General features: G+C 35.8%; 1 pseudogene; it reads left to right on the forward strand.

The window, feature by feature from the left end:
- Positions 1-11,283: 11,283 nt before the first annotated feature.
- LOC141562188 (olfactory receptor 10N1-like) lies at positions 11,284-11,968 on the forward strand (annotated as a pseudogene).
- Positions 11,969-17,491: the final 5,523 nt, after the last annotated feature.

A 17,491-nucleotide genomic window follows, 5' to 3' on the forward strand; every position in this document is an offset into this window, starting at 1 on the left:
AAGACAGACCTAATAGAAATAGAGATAGAGTAATAGAGATAAACAGAGAGATAGAAAAATTGACTTTTTCTAAACATCAATTTGTCCTGAAAATTCTCTCTCCTTAATTTTCTTGATCCTCTTTTTAAAAATCCTCTTTCCTTTTATATTTACCCTTTTTGCATTTGCCTACAGTGACTATCTTGTTAACAATATTTAACATCAATGGATTTCAAAATTTTGTAGTTTTGTAAGTACCATTGGACTTATTGTCCCAATTTCTAAAAAGATCAAATGAAGCCAGAAAGTAAATGTTTAAGATAGGATTTGAACCAAAGTCCAAGTCCAATTTGTTATTGGATGTGCTATGCTATTTCTTTTTGGTTCTTGAAGAGATATTACTTATATTCTCATAATTTATAGCCAGATAAATCCCCCAGGCCAGTGGTGGCAATTTAAATTTTTGTTCAGTAAGCAAACTTGGAAACAACCAGAAAAACAATTTAGTACCTGAAATATAATAGAGAAGAGGGATTTCTTCCATTTTTTCACTTATGCTCAAGGGCTTTTCTTTGGCATTAAACTAAGAGATGAACACCTATTATGAGTTGGGCAACAAAGATTGTCAGGATAATGAAATGTTGGTAGGCTAGAGAAATGTCTGAGATGAGATGACTATGGGGTGATTAATCTTTGCCTGATCTTTTGGGAAAGGCCAGTGCAGAAGGATCAGCCTATAGATTAACATAAGAAGATTCTTTATCTAGTGAATTTGACATTGTATTTCTTCTTCCACCAAAAAACCACCCTCACAACTGACATTCTAGCACAAGGAGCCATTGTTTTCATGGTCCAATTCACCAAAATTTAGTTTTAGGGAGTCATTTCAATTACTGTGGAGCTTGTTTTCTCTAATGAACTCCCACCTTGGGAGGGAATAAGAGGAATGGGAAGAACTTACGAAGAAGACTCAAGGCAATCTCCATTGCTCTTCTCTGTCTGTATAATTTCAGTAAGGCAATGAAAAATCCTATACTTAAGAAAACACAGGGATACATTCCATGGGTTTGTATTTGTGGAAGAAGTCTAAGGTCCTAGATCAGCTCTCCAGGTCCATTTATTGTTGAGTTTTCCTCAATCTTACCTAAATGTCAATTAACAAAAGAGTTGTAGAGGATAGAGTATGGGAGAGTAGGAGGACAAGAACCAACTTGCAATGATTTATTTTCTTTTTAAACATGGGCCCATTCCAGACTTTGATGACCTTTTTTTCTGATCCTTAATTGCTTCTGCTACTTTTGAATTTTATTCATGAACTTAGCCTTTAATTTCATAAACTGTAATCAAAAATTAGATTCCATTTATCTTTCTTTGTCTTTCCTCTTCCTTTCCCTTCCTTTTCCCTTTCTCTTCTCTCTCCAAAGTCAGCAAGTGGTGCAAGGGATAGGGCATTGAGACTAGAGTTAGGAAATTCTGACTTCAAATGCAAACACAAACTCTAGTTTTGTGATTTTTGGCAAGTCACTTAACATGTTTGACTCAGTTTCCTTAACTAAATGAGGCTAATAACAGCACCTATTTCACAGGTTTATTGTGAAGATCAAATTAGATAATGTTTGTAAAAAGAATTTTGGACAGAGTCTGGAACAGAGTAGGTTCTTTATAAAATACTCATTTCCTTCCTTCCTTTTTTTTTTTTGAAACTTGAAATCTATTTCATACTAAAAGCAACTGTCACTCATCATCAGTCCCAATCAGTATAGAATCTTTGACTTGATCCATTTCTGACTTGGGCCCATTCACCTTTTAGGCAGCTTGGTATCTTCCTCCATTCCTGCGAACACATTCACAAGGGCTCACCATGTTGGTACTAGACTTAAATAGAACTCTCAAAGTGCTTTAATCCTACTGCAGCTCAGAATTCCCAAGCTCAAATGACTCAACTGCCTTAGCTTTCCTAGTAGTACAGATTACAAGGATGTGCCATAATACATTCCTTTTGACTTTTCTTTTCACTGAAGCCTTTCTACTCTTTTTTTTTAGAAAAGAGACTACAAAGATTTATTAAAAGCTGCCAATAACTCAGAAGCTTATATAGCACATAAAATGAAGCTATGTCTCTAGGAATAGGGATTTTTAAAAAGATTCTCATAAACTCTCAAACTTTTCCAAACTAGGTATTATATTCAAGAGATAAGGCTATTTTAGCTTTCTCCACAGTCTATGATACCAAGAATTCAAAAAAGAAAAAAAAACTCCAATGAATTAACAACAGAGGAATATTTCTAGCTCTTAATGGACTCCCTCAACATCCCTTTCTTCACCACCCATGATTCTTCAAGTAGCAAAGTGCAAAAGAAGTCAACTACAAATCATCCACAGCTGCCCCTATTCTTAGTCCACAGGAGATCCAAAGGTCTGAAATTTGCACAGCATGAACATATGACTGTGGCACAAAACAGTTTTTAGCCAGACATTTGAGGAAGAGAGTGAAAGGGGAGTAGACTTATATGTGTAGCTGTAGGGTATACCTTCAAGCTTGAGGGAAAATGATAGAGAAGATAGCAGCACTTTAATGAGATCCAACATGTGGGGAAACCACCATCAAAGATGAAGGACTCAGAAAGTGATATAACAACAAAGCCTCCACTAACTCTCACTGATCATTTGAGTAGAGGTTCTCAACAACCATTGCACTGAATCTCCAGTTCTATTGTGGCTAGACAGGTTTCATGTGTATGGTGAACTATATGTCTGTCATATAAAGGCCAGCTTAGCTTATTTCAAAGAAACTCATCACTAAAAAAGAACACAGACCATCCACTTCATTCTGACCCTCAGGCCCTCTTCTCTTTTCCCACTGGTCATATAAATAACTCTTGGCCTCTATGAAGCATCCTTGGTTACTCATTGTATTCAGATGAAAAAGAACTCATAAACTATGACACCTGTTGGCTGTATAACCTCAGTAATTCACCTAATTTCTGAGGTTTAATGTCTTTACCTATAAAATGGAAATAATAGCACCTACCACACATGGTTGTTGTAAAGATCAAAGGAGAGATAAAAGAAAAAGGACAACCTGTTTTCTAAGAAAAACAAGTTAATATATGAAAATTCTTGAATCTTTAATTATTATCCAGAGTCAACACAATGATGAACTTATGTTTGCTGAAGTTGAGTTGCCTAAATAAATAATTACTGTAAATAAATAACTCTGTTTTCACTTTTAATTTCAGCTATAAATAAATCACATATGAATAACTATTATTAGGAAAGTGTATTTCTTAAGTATATTCAATAAGTAATACTAAATGAATTGGGAGGCAGTAATTAGTTAATGAGGAAGTATTTGTAATTTTATTATTTATTAAGAAAACATTTAATCATGCTTCCATATTATTCTAAAATATGGGTGACAAAATTAAATATGAGATTAAGTAAAATGGTAAGCTAAGGAGTAATATAAAAGTTATTTCATCAGTTCTCATAGATTTTATTGCTATCTATGCTGATGAGTCTCATACCTATCTTTCCTGATCTAACTTCTCTACTGACCTCTAATTTTTCATTTCTAACTTCATTTCTGATTTCTGGGCTGGACTTCTATCCACTGTGCCACCTAGCTGCCCCCCTTTCAGATATCTTTAGCTAGTTATCCAATAGACATCTTAAACTAAACATGTTCAAAATTAAACTTAATATTGTTTTCCCCCAAACCTGCTTCCTTCTTAAATTCCTTGTTACTGGAGAGGGTAACATGTTCCAGGCAATCAGGCTCCCTTTCTCCTGTCACTGTCACCATCCTGGTGCAGGCTCTCATCGCTTTATGCTAGGACTATTGCAATAGCTTGCTGGTGGATTGCCTCAAGTCTTTCTCAGCTCTATTCAGTGTTCCAAGTGATTTTTCCAAAGCTCAGGTGCAAGCATGTCAATTATGCTAGTCCCACTCCCCTGTTCTTCACTCGTTCAATAAACCACAGTGGTACTCTATCATCTCCATTAACAAATACAAAATGTTTTATTTGGCATTCAAGGATCTTCATACCCTAGACCTCTTCAACATTTCCAGTCTTCTTAACCTTTACTTTCTACCAAATACTCCAGTAGAGTGACATTGATTTCTAGTGTTTCTACAAGGAAGACACTCCGTCTCTTAGCCTCAGATACTTTTCCTACCTGTCCTCCATCCCTGGAATGCTCTCCTTCTTCTTCTCTATCTATTGACTTCACTTAAGGACAAATAAAATTCTTTCTTCTACAGAAAGCCTCTCAGTCCCTCTTACTTCTAGTTTTTTTCCTAATTATGTCCTATTTATTCTGTACATAGCTTATTTGTACTTGTTTGCTCATTGTCTCCCCATTACCTCATGAGGATAATTATTATCCTTTCCCCTTTTTTGTATCCTGAACACATGCATAGTGCCTAACAATAAATATTAATAGATGTTTATTGGTTGACTGACAGCATGACGATCCCACATATAATTTCTTCCTACACTAGTGAATTGATGTCAGTGTAGAGAGAGATATTATGCATAGATTTTCCTAGGTTTCTGATAGAATACAAGCCAAGAAAAGAGACAACATTTTCTTCAGGATATCATGGAACTTCATAGCTGGGAGTATTACATACAAAAATTTTACTGATATTTAAAAATATGTATTTTATTTTTCCCTAATTATATGTGAAAGCAGTTTGTTAATTTGTTCTTTTTAGTTTTGAACTCAAAATTCTATTCTTCCCTTCTTTCCTACTTTACTTCCTTCCCTAAGAGGCTACACAATCAGATACAGATTATACAGATGACATGATATCTAAATTTAGTTTAATTACACATATTATCATTGAAGTATCATGAAGAATTATCATTTGACTACACATATTATCATCATCACTGAGAGATGATAGTTTACAAGATATATAAAAGTAATTTCACATAAAAGGGCCAATTTAATCATCAAAATATTTTTCAATCGCAAGGACTAACAGAAAAATATTGAAGTTAATGACTCCATGAGAACAAGAAAAAATATTAAAAAAAATTAAAAATACCCTAAAAGATTGAAAAAAGTGGCAGACAATGCCAAGTTTAATGACCTTTTTTCAGTCCTCATCCTTCTTAATTTTTCTGTAGTATTTGACACTGTCAATCTTATTTTCTCTATTCTCTTGGTTTTATTGACATCCTTCAATTCTGTTTCTCCTAATATCTATTTAGTGTTCTTTCTCAATCTTCTTTGTTAGATCTTCATCTTGATCATGCTTACTAAAGGATTCTCCCACTAATTCTGTCTTGAATCCTATTAAAAAAAAGAAGGTATCAAGAGAGGGAGGTAGAAAAGAAGAGTAAAGAGAAAGAAAGAATGAGAGGAAGACAAAAGAGAAGGGATGAATAAACAAAAGCCAAAAAATTGTAACTAGCATCTAGAAGACAAAAAGAAAAGAGGGACAAGGTAATAGAAATGGATTGCATCAATCATAGAGCATTTTTGCTGAGCATTCTTTGTTTGTTTGTTTTTTTGTTGTTGTTTTGTTTTGTTTTTACCTTCTTTTTGAAGAGGGAATTGAGGAGGAAAGAGGGAAAAGTATACAAGAATAAAATGGAGTAAAATACATAATTAATGCAATGTGACTGAGTTAAATGAACTCAACCACAAAATGGAAGAGAATAGAAGAGTAGATTAGAAAGCAGGATCCAATAACCTGTTTACAAGAATACACCTGAATCATAAAGATTACTAACAAGTTAAAATAAAGGGCTGGAGCAAAATTCATTACCTTTTATTTAGTTAAACTCAGAATTATTCTGTAAGGAGGAATTTCATTCAGATTTAGAATGGAACCTTATCAGAACTACTTTTCTGGGAAAAAATATCCAGGAATTTTCTTCTGATACAGTGTCCCACAATAATCCATCACTAGGTTTAACTTCTGTGGCAATTATGCTATTTTCTTGCCACGCGAGAGTAGTGGAGTCATTCTTCAGAATCATTTCCTTGTGAATCATCATCTTACTCTGAATTGAGTTTTGGGATCCTAGGTCTTTAACTATGGGCTTTTTCTTGTGACCAATTATCATATGATATCTGCTGATTTCCTTTTATTGCTTCATTTAAAAATTTTTATTAATTTATTTGAGTATCAATTGAGGTTAAGTGATTTGCTCAGTGTTACACAGCTAGTGAGTGTTAAATGTCTGAAGCTGGATTTGAACTCAGTTTCCTGATTGCAAGGTTGGTGCTCCATCTATTGTGCCATCTATCTGCCTCAGATTGCTTCATTCTTAAAAACAAGTATAATATTTTGTAGCATCCCTAGTTTCAAAATCTTGAATAGGAAATATGGACTAGGAACTTTGAATTTGATATTTTGTACTTTTATAGTAAAATACACATTCATGGTGTTTGGTAAAGGTCAGAGTCAGCCTGAGATCCCACCAAGTTCATACTTGAAAATACCTATAGATGGGGGGATGGGGGGGCGGAGCCAAGATGGCGGAGAAGATACACATGAATCTGTAAGCTCCCTTCTCCCCTCATTACCAATTAGTTAAATCAGCCTCAAAAATAATGCTGGACTGATAGAAACCACAAGGATTGGAAGCACAATGTACCAGCTGAAGAGAATCTGGAGTTTCAACAGAAAAGGTTAGTCCCCAAGGGGACAAAGAAAAAAGGCCAGCACAGGCGTTAGGTGCTAGCACACTGTGCCAATCAGGCAGGGGAGAACTCTGGATCAGAGAAGCCACTGAGATAGAGGAATCTGGCACAGGCTGTTAGCTCTTCTCTGCTTATAAAACAGCAGTTCAGAAGAGAAATCAAGCCACTTTAAAATATAAAGCCAGATAATAGAACCACCCCAATCCCAGAGTGACCTAAAAGATCTCGGCACAGCTGTGCAGCCACTTTCTGCTGTCCGGGCTTCACCTTGGGGTAGTTAAGAGCCTGAACAGTGGGGACACAACCTGAGGAAACATCTAATCCACATAGTGCAAGGCTTGGCCGGAGGCTGTGGAACTCAGCCCCAGAAGTCCCAGAGAAGCAGAACCTTTGAAATAGGGACCGTGGTTTCTGGGCAGACACTTCCAGTTTGAGCACAGGGGCTTTTCACGTCAGCTGCTGATATCCACGCCCCACGGGACACATTGGCTGGGCTTTATGTCACCTTTACTGTTCAGTCTTAATCCTCAGGGAAGTCACTAGGACACACAGAGGGGTCCTTCACTGGGCAACCCTCACAGCGCAGTTGTACTAATCACCTCTGAGGCACTTCCAGAGAGGGGGAGGGGAACTCTCTACCAGAGCTATCTCTTAGCTCAGACACAGGAGCCACTGCATCCATGCAGTCTGGGAGGAATCTGGTAAAGAAATAAATAAATAAACTTCTTACCCCAAGGGCAGACCCCAAAATATTTTTAGCCATAAGTAAAAAAGTGAAGAGAACTATTGATTCCTTCTACACAGAGAAAGAGTGGGTATCCAACCCCAAGGAAGTTAACAGCAGAGAGTCAGCAGATAACACTCTAAAGGGGAATGATACCTGTCCCCTATCACATAACTCTCTCCTAGAAGACACTATTAAAAAGTTAAGAGAGTTTGAAGAAAAATGGGGAAAGGAAAGAGAAACTATGATAGAGAATAACAACGTTCTGAAATGTGAGTTGGAAAAAATAAAGAATTCACAGAAGATGCAGGTAAACAAAATTTGTGAATTAGAAAAGGTTAAAAATCCACAGGAAAGTAGGATTTCTGAATTGGAAAAGATAAAAAATTCTCAAGAAAGGAGGATTTCTGAATTGGAAAAAGAAAACTCTCCAAAAAAAATTAGGGAAATGGAAAAAAAAATTCAATAGAGCAAAAATATTTCATTTAAAAACTCAATTGGGCATACACAAAAATAACTAAAAAATGTAAATGAAGAAAATAACTCAAAAATCAGAACAGAACAAATAGAAATGAATGATTCATTGAGAACCCAAGAATCAGTCAAACAAAAAAAAATTAAAAGCTGGAGAATAACGTCAAATACTTACTGGGAAAATCTATAGATCTGGAAAATAGATCTAGGAGAGATAATCTGCAGATCATTGGACTTCCCAAAAACTATGACCAAAAAAAGAGCCTAGATTCTATTTTACAGGAAATCATCAAAGAGAACTGTCTAGAGATAATAGAAACAGAAGAGAAAATAGGCATTGAAAGAATTCATCAAACACCTTCTGAAAAAGACCCTAAAAAAAGAACTCCACGTAATATTGTGGCTAAGCTGCAGAATTACCACACAAAGGAGAAAATATTGCAAGCAGCTGGAAAAAAGCAATTCAAATATCAAGGTGCCACAATAAGGGTCACACAAGATCTGGCTGCCTCCACATTAAAAGATCAAAGGGCCTGGAACCTGATATTCTGAAAGGCAAAAGATCAAGGATTGCAACCAAGAATAAACTATCCAGCTAAGTTTAGCATTTTCTTCCATGGAGGAAGATGGTCATTCAATGAAATAGAGGAATTCCATTTGTTTCTAAGAAAAAAAAACAGACTTAAACAAAAAATTTGATCTACATCCATAAGACTGAAGAGAAACAGAAAAAGGTAAAAAGAACTCTTGAGAACTGTATCTCTGTTGTGGATATATAGAAAGTCCGTATGGATAATTTGGTTTTACTGATATAAAAAAGGGGGGAGTAGTAAAGGGAAGGGGGTAGTATCAGAAAAAGGGGAAGGAGTGATAAAAAGAGGGAAACTACTTCCCAGAAAGAGGCATAGAAAATATACCACATCTGAGGGAATTTAGAGAGGGGTGAAACATTGTGTGAATCTTACTCTCATCAAAAGAGGCTCAAAGAGTAAATAATTGACATATTTGTTTTTCAGAAAATTCTCTCTCACCTCATTAAAAGGGGGGAGAGGAAAATGGAAAAGGAAAAAGGGGAATAAGGGAAGGGCACGAGAAAAGGGAAGGGGTTTGGAAGGAGGGGGGGATACTAAAAAGGGAGGGCTGCGTGTCACAAGTCGGGTCAATAAATTAAATATTGGGGAATGGGTTCAGGGGGGTCAAGGGAAAAAAGCATAATCTGGGGATAATATAATGGCAGGAAATACAGAATTAGTAATTTTAACTGTAAATGTGAATGGGATGAACTCTCCCATCAAATGGAGATGGATAGCAGACTGGCTCAAAAGTCAGAACCCTACAATACGTTGTTTACAGGAAACACACTTATAGCAGGGAGATACATACAGAGTAAAGGTAAAAGGTTGGAGCAGAATCTATTAATTTACAAGAGATATACAAATGCAGAATAGAGAACTGGAAGTGAGCAATAAAAATCCAAAACTATCCAGATCCAATTATTTCACACTTAATTTATATGTTATTCTGTCTAGCTATAGTTTCCTGGGCCTAGTTTGGTCCATCACAATTTCATTTTGTTCTAGTACTTCAAAATCCTTGAAGGCACCAGAAAAGAATGATATCTCTCATCTTAGAACAGCCTTCACAGAATTCTAATTAACTACTATCTTAGCTGACTGGTCCATTTTAAAATCCCAAAATCTCTTTTAACTCATAAAGTCTGCTGAGTGCATATTGGACTGTGGGTTCTTTATCTACCTCTCTAGGTAATCATTGAACCAACTAATTTTCTTTTTCTACCCTGTGTTTTCTTTCCCTTCCCTTCTCTCTTTTCCAATCCCCTACTCTCTTTTCATCTTCCCTAGTAAAGAAGAAAAACAAAGAAAAAATCCAAATGATGAAATTTGGAAGTTAGCCCGTAACCTCGTAAAATGACAATAACTTAATTCAGACAGGCCAAGTCAAGGTTCAGAAAGAGAATAAATGTGGAAGTGGCAAGGAAGCTGCAGGAAAGGGAAGATCTTGATAGCCTTGGGACAGAGCTTTTCCCAATTTCTTCTTTCAGGCCTACCAGTATCTGTTATTAAAGCTTTATAGGATCAGAGTTCATTGTTAAATTAAAAGCAGTATGGGGGTCTCAAATTATGAAAGTAAAGAATTACTATTCTGTTTATTGGAAATGTCATGACACATTCCTTATGTTTGGATTTGCCATGGGAAGTTATTCTGATATAAACACTCTATTCAAAAAGAAATAAAAGTTAACATGTTAGCTTTACTCACATAATTGCACTATGTATCTACAATCTTTTTGAGAGAAAGTTATTATTAATAAAGCTAATATTTGTTAAATTAGAAAGTCTCATAGTTTGCAACTGTAACACCGATCTGGAATTCTCAAACTGAGACTGAATTCACTCCTTTTTCAAGATCACTTCTGTTTTAATTTGAAGATATCAGAGACCTTTGAGTTTTTCACATATTTATAATAGGTAGCAATCTGGGGGTAGTCGTAGGGAAAGTAAAAAACTTAGAGAAGGATTTGTGAACCTACTTTTCCAAAAGAAAATATCATGATATTCTACTCCCCATGGGGACTGTCCCTTTTCTAAAGTCACAAAATACCCAAGTCTAAATATTCCCTGGCTCAAAAGTTTTCTTGAGTTTATGATATATCTGGAGATGAGATCCCAAGGGGAAACCAAGGCCAATTATAAAGGCCCTTTTCACTTCTCACCCCAAGTTGAGAAAAAATTAACATTTCCAGATACATACAATAGCCTAACCTTATGGCTATAGAAAGTATGGATAAAAAAAAAAAAAAAAAAAAACAAAAAAAAAAAAAAAAAAAAAAAAAAAAAACTCTCAACTTCCCTTTATGAGAGACTTGAGAGAAGGAAAAGGATTTATTTTCCGCAATCAACTATGTTCTCTCTGTAAGTACACCCAATTTTGACTCATCCCTGATTTTCATGGTGAGAACAGAATGAGAAATCACACATTGGGTGGCGATACTGAATGAATTCTATGTTTTCAAGTTAGAATAGAACTGAGCCTGAATTCTCAGACTCAGTTTGGTAATTCAAGATTAGTGCTACAGTTGTAAAAGAGATATTTTCCTGATGTCATGGTCCTTTTTGGTAACAAAGGACAAATAACAGTTCTTAATTAAAGCAGTCATTTTGTTCAATTTATTTCTCTGAAACACCCTCATATTATATATTAGACCTCCATTTTATTTGCAGTCATGGTGATTGAAAATTAAAGATAATTTCAGGTAAAAAAAGGACAGATTTTCTTCCAGTCTGTGATAATCTTTCCAGTTGTTGTAAGATTTAAATAAAAAAAATTAAAAAGCCCCAAAACATAAATTAATTCACTCATTGTGTCTGGCATCTCTATTCATCCATTGCGTTTATTTGTCTTCCCTTAGGGCTGACTCTCCTATGAAGATCAAGAATTACACAGAGGTGAATGAGTTCATCCTCCTGGGAATCCTCACACAGAAGGACTGGAGTCTATGCTCTTTGTCATATGATCGTTTTGTTGCCATCTGTCATCCATTGTGCTATACAGTTATTATGAACCCCCAAACTTTGTGTAATCCTTGCTACATGTACCACATTGATAGGCTGTATCCATGCCACTATACTGACATCACTCACATTCCAGTTGCCTTACTGTGGTCCCAATGAAATAGACTATTACTTTTGTGACATTCCTGTTATTTTACCTTTGGCTTGTGCTGACAACTCATTGGCCCAGAGGGTGGGTTTCACTAATGTTGGCCTTCTGGCTTTAGCATTATTTTTCACCATTATTGTCTCCTACACCCGCATTGGAATAGCCATTTTGAGAATCCGTTCAGCTGAAGGCAGGAGCAAAGCTTTCTCCACCTGCAGTGCCCACCTCACTGCAATCATGTGTGCCTATGGACCAATTATCATTATGGATCAATTATCATCTATTTTCAGTCTACACCCCAGCCCTTTGCTTGGTGCTGTAGTTTAAATATTGAATAATATTGTTTCACCTGTGCTGAATTCCTTAATTTATTCTCTGAGAAATAAATATGTAAAAAGAACCTTGAAAAAAGTTTTATGTGGGTCAAAACTAACTTCAGAGGCCTAAATTAGGAAGCTTCATTCTCTCTAATTAGTCCCTGTCTCCAACTTTGTGTAGAAAGTGTGGATCAGAACACTTTTCTTTTTATTAGTAGGTCCCTGTCCCCTCTCTCTTTTATTATTCTATCTTTTCTGTGTGGTTTATGGAACCAAAAATTGGACCAACATAAGAAAAAAATAGTAGTCAAATTCTTTTATTTTTCTTTTAAAGGTTTATTTTCATTAGGATTCACATTCATTTCGGAGTTCATGAAATGTCTGTGACCAGAAAGAAGATGCTTGTATATTTCTTAATTTGAAATAATTATCTTAAGCGAAACTCATCTTTCTATGTACCTTTGTTTCTTTGGAGGAAGTAAGGGATAGTTTAGACTTATGATTCCATTGGCATAGAAAGTTAATGTTTTCTTTCCCACTGTCTTAAGTCACCAAACCTTTTGACATCATCTCCCATTCACCCTTCCTTTACTATAGGCTTTATGAAAAGATGGCCATTTTTCTAGTCAAGGCTTTCTACTTGTTCTCTTGATCTCATGCAATCTTCTCTTTCTCTTCTGGAAGATTATCCCTTTTTGTAAATCTTCAGTTTTTATCTGCTGACTCAGTGTCTGAGAGGCTCCCTCCCAAATATGCCTTTTACTCTCAATCTTAGAAAAAAATCAATTTATTTGATCTACCTATACCTTTAAGTTTCCATCCTTGGCTTTCCTCTTTTAATAGATAAGTTCTTATAAAAATCTGTCTACATTTCCTCTATCATCAACTTCTTAGACAGTTGCAGACTGAACTCTATCCTCATTTTTCTACTGTAATCTCTCTCCCTCTAAAGATACCAGTCAACTATTTGTTTCTTGCCCAGTCTAATTAATGGTCTTTTCGCAGTCCTCCTTCTTAAGTCTGTATAATACTTCACTGTTATAGATCATTGGGTTTCTCATCTTTGGTTTTCATAACAATTTTCTCTTCTTTTTCTCTATCTCCCCTCTTTTTCTGGTCCATCATCCCTACCTTATCTCCTAACTATAGATTACCTTAAGTTTCTTTCCTGGTGTCTTTTCTCCTCTCTCTTTTTTAACTTCATCAGATCCTATTGTAGCAGGCGCAGCCCCTTTAAGATTCCTTGTCTGATCTACCTTTGGGACAAGATATTCCTAAGGGAAAAGATCTGTATCTGATCCAGTTTGGGCTGTACCCAGCCCCCAATTGGTTTGGGTTTTCAGCCCCCTTTGATACAAGATCTGGTCAGAACTAGTTTGGGCTGTACCCAGCCCCCCCCCCCCCACTGGATCTGAGCTGGCTTGGATAAAGCCCGCCAAAAATCTGGCATTCAAGAAATTAACCTGAGCTCCGCCCATTACTTCTTCAAGTAACCTAACCATCCAGCTAAGCCCTGACTCTACACCGTGAGCTAAACCTACCGGCCCTAAACGTCCAGCTCAGCCCTGTAGCATCCATGTAGCATGAGCTTTGAAGTCTTTGCAACAATGAGAATAGAGCTTTCACTGATCCAGACATAAATTCTTAGCCTTTGTTCACAATGACCAAGAGCCTGAGGTATAGTCTGTGTAAAACTGGTTTGCAGAGGAATCACATCTATGATTTTAACCTCCTCATTACTGTACTCTGACCCACAAAGATAATTTACCAGAGATTCTAGATTTTAAACCTGAGAAAAGATTATCAATCCATTTGTCATAAAAATTACAGATATTTATTTAGTTGAAGATTATAAAATGCTTGAAACTCTTCAGTCAGCGAATTAATTACCAGCAAATTCTGGTCAAATAGTATCCCAGAATATTACAGTTAAAAGGAACCTTAGAAATTACCTAGGCCATAAAAGGTACAGGAGAGAAACAAATGACAAGTCAAGTAGGCAATCAACATCCAAGGGACTGGATTCCCTTCTTCCAGTAAGCCTCTTTATCCTCCTGATGAATAACTCATAGCTCCCTTTATCTGTAATACTGCCATACCCCTCAGTTGCCTGAGCTTTTTGTTCTGTCATTCAAGTCATGTCTGACTTACTCTATGTAACACTATGGACTTTCCAAGTATGCCATGAGCTGTCTGACAGGATGTAGCTGCAACCTGTTGAGTGAGACTACTATCACTATACCTTTTCTCACTGCTGGGTGCCTTGTGGTGTGCTCTGAGTGGTTTAAAATGCTACTGAGTGCATACCAAAGGCCCAAGCCATCCCTCCTTTAGTGCACTTGCCCCTGACTGTGCAGAACACAGTTAGTAGTAGAAAGAAGATAAAGGTAACTGGGGTCAGACAATGACACCTACCCAAGCAACTCCTGATTGATCCACAGATCTAGTAATCTAAATTAAAATAGGAGCTCTCCCACAGCACATGTGATAGAACCAGGGTTCATATTTTCCTGCAAATCAATTTTCCCTAAAAAAGCAACAAAGTTCTGGGGACCTGATTGGCCCCTGCCTCCCTTGATGAAGCTTCCTCAGAAACCTCAGGCATAAAGAAAAATCCATTCACAAGGAGTCAGGTTCCCTCCAATTTGCTGATTTCTAACAACTATCTGACTCATCATACTCAGTCCTGCTTAGCAGTTATGTTTCCATATTGGCTGAAAAGGAGGGGCCACTGTAATGTTGTTATCTATTTTTGCAATGGTTAGTATAATATAAACTTCCTTTTCTTCATTGTTCAATTAATTATTTGTGAATGCTTCATTGAAGCCCAACAGCAAACTTGAATTAACGGGGTTAACTAACAGCAGAACAAAGTATATACCATGCACACCAGCTAAATCCCAAGACTTTCCAACATCCCAGCTGCTCTGGCTTGGTACAGCTCTCTTCCCTCCCATGACAAGGATTTCCTTCCTCTTCACCCATGAAACTTTGTGTTTTAACAGTTTTTTTTTCTTTTCCTAGTTCTCTTTCACCATTACACCTAAATAAATGTCTCTTTAAGAACTGAATTAAGGGTTCATTTCCTACATTTTGTGGACACAAGACATGCTAGTTACAAGTATGAGACAGAATTATCTATTAAGTAGTAAGCCTCTAATATCAAACTCTATGGAAAATACTATTATTTTTTACATGTAGATAACAAGATTAACCATAACAGAGGCAATAATGTAAATTTAAAAATGACAAAGGTAGAGCCCACAAAAATGTTCAATTAATTAATCTTCTAGGAATACAGAAGAATATAGGAATATAGAAGTATCTGGTAAAGTTCTTCTGACTATATCAGAAGAATGGAAGTGCTGAATTATAAACCATCATGTGTCAATTAATTATACATTTAAAACTAGATTATTAAGAAATTAAGTCAATCACTATATGTTTTAGGGAGTAAAAGTCTAGCTTTTCAAGATCTCTAAAAAAAAGGGAGATAATGAACTAAGGGAAAAATGTGAACTGTGATAAGTGATTAATTGAAGTATTAATCAATTTGATAATGATTCCATAAGGAGAGTGATTATAACACTTCAACAACAATAATATATGATGATCAATTCTGATGGACCTGACCCTCAACAGTGAGATGAGCCAAATCAGCTCCAATAGAGCAGTAATGAACTGAACCATTTGCACCCAGTGAAAGAACTCTGGGAGATGACTATGAGCCACTACATAGAATTCCCAATCCCTCTATCTTTGTCCACCTGCATTTTTTATTTCCTTCACAGGCTAATGGTAAAGTCTGATTCTTTTTAAACAGCAAATGACTGTTTGGACATGTATATGAATATTGTATTTAATTTAGGCTTTAGCATATTTAACATGTATTGGTCAACCTGCCACCTGGGGGAGGGGGTGGGGGCAAGGAGGGGAAAAGTTGGAACAAATGGTTTTGCAATTCTCAATGCTGTAAAATTACCCATGCATAACGTGTAAATAAAAAGCTATAATAATAATAAAAAAGGATAGTGATTATAAATTCTTTTATTAGACCTAAGAAAGACAAATTACAGATTGCAAATTACTTAGGAGATATCTAGAGCACTCCAACCTAGTTTTTCCCTATTATGCTCATCAAACCCAGTATGGCAGAGTTGACTTAATTATATGGAAAATCCCCTATTTTTTGTCATCCTTTGTCATCCCTCAATTGTCCAACCAGGGAAAATAACCATGACCACTTGAACAAGTGGCCCTTATCTGCTTGCTAACTGTTTATAAACCAATGAGATTCTGTATTTTTAGTTTGCTTTATCTGTATTCATGGGGTATCAAGCACTATAAAACTAAGGCCCATGAGGAAAGGGGCATGTCAGATAATGAGATTTTTCCTGAACCCTAAAACTGCTCTTATCTTCCTTCCTAAAAATTGACTTGTAGTTAACTACTTTATATATTTGTATATGCCTATAATATGTATTTGTATTTATTACCTTTATATTTATGTGTACTTGTCTTCCCCTACCAATATTGAGTTCTTTGTGAATAAGGATTATTTCATTAATGGTACCTATTCCCAAGGCCCAAAAAGTGCATGGCACATAGTACTTAAAATATTTGTTCACTGATTAAAATGAATGCCAATTACCTATCAACAGTTTTTGGAACATTTCTTGCTGAATGCATAATACAAATATCAATATTTTTGTACCAACCCACCCTCCTTCTATATGTTCTTATATTGTTGATAACACCACCATCCTTCCAATCACCTACTTTTCATAATCTGATTTCCTTTCTTTATCACGGTTGTGATAAAACTATTGTTCAGTTTCTTAATTCACTAGTTACCTGAACTATTTTAATAGAATAAATCACAGACTCAAGAAATCTCTTGAGCTGGGAGACAATTAGACTTTAGGTGTTTTTAGGCTTTAGAAAAGGGACAGCCACTTGATGGAATAGAATCTCATGACTCATATACACACACATACACACACACATATTTGCATTTATATATTTATAATATATTTACTTAATTTTTTTGGTAAAAGAATTTCCAGAATTAAAAGTTCACAAATCCTTCTCTAGGTTTGTTGCTTGACTTTCCCCTCCTAAGTAAATTGTAATTAATATTTAATATAATGTGAAATATTCAAAAGACATATCTCCCAGTTAAAATAGATATGAGCTTGAGAAAGGAGCGACCTCAGATTCAATTCCAGATGTGTATTATGGTTGTAAACATGAGATCTTTTTACTTGATGAGTATTCACTTTATTAAGACTTCTCAATGACATTGTACATCAATAGTGTATTTATTTGAATAATACCAAAGATAGGAATTTTTTGTCTTTTGTCACAACTGTCTTTCTATGGCAATTCCAAATATAAAGAACATATTATACTTCCAATAAACAGAATGATACAGCTTTATTGTCATAATTTGTGGCCTAGATAATGCTACTCTGTACTTTCCTGGACACTGAATTCTGATTCCCATCCATGGGAATCCATTAAGGCATGAGTTCTTATTTCTCTTTAATCTTTAGTCCTATTTGCCCTTCTCAAAAGTTATGAGGTCCTGACTTCCCTGTTCCCCTCCTAAACAGATTCCACCAAATTGTCATTCATACCATTTCAATGAATT

The sequence above is a fragment of the Sminthopsis crassicaudata genome, chromosome 3 (assembly GCF_048593235.1).
Source record: "Sminthopsis crassicaudata isolate SCR6 chromosome 3, ASM4859323v1, whole genome shotgun sequence".
NCBI classification, from domain to species: domain Eukaryota; kingdom Metazoa; phylum Chordata; class Mammalia; order Dasyuromorphia; family Dasyuridae; genus Sminthopsis; species Sminthopsis crassicaudata.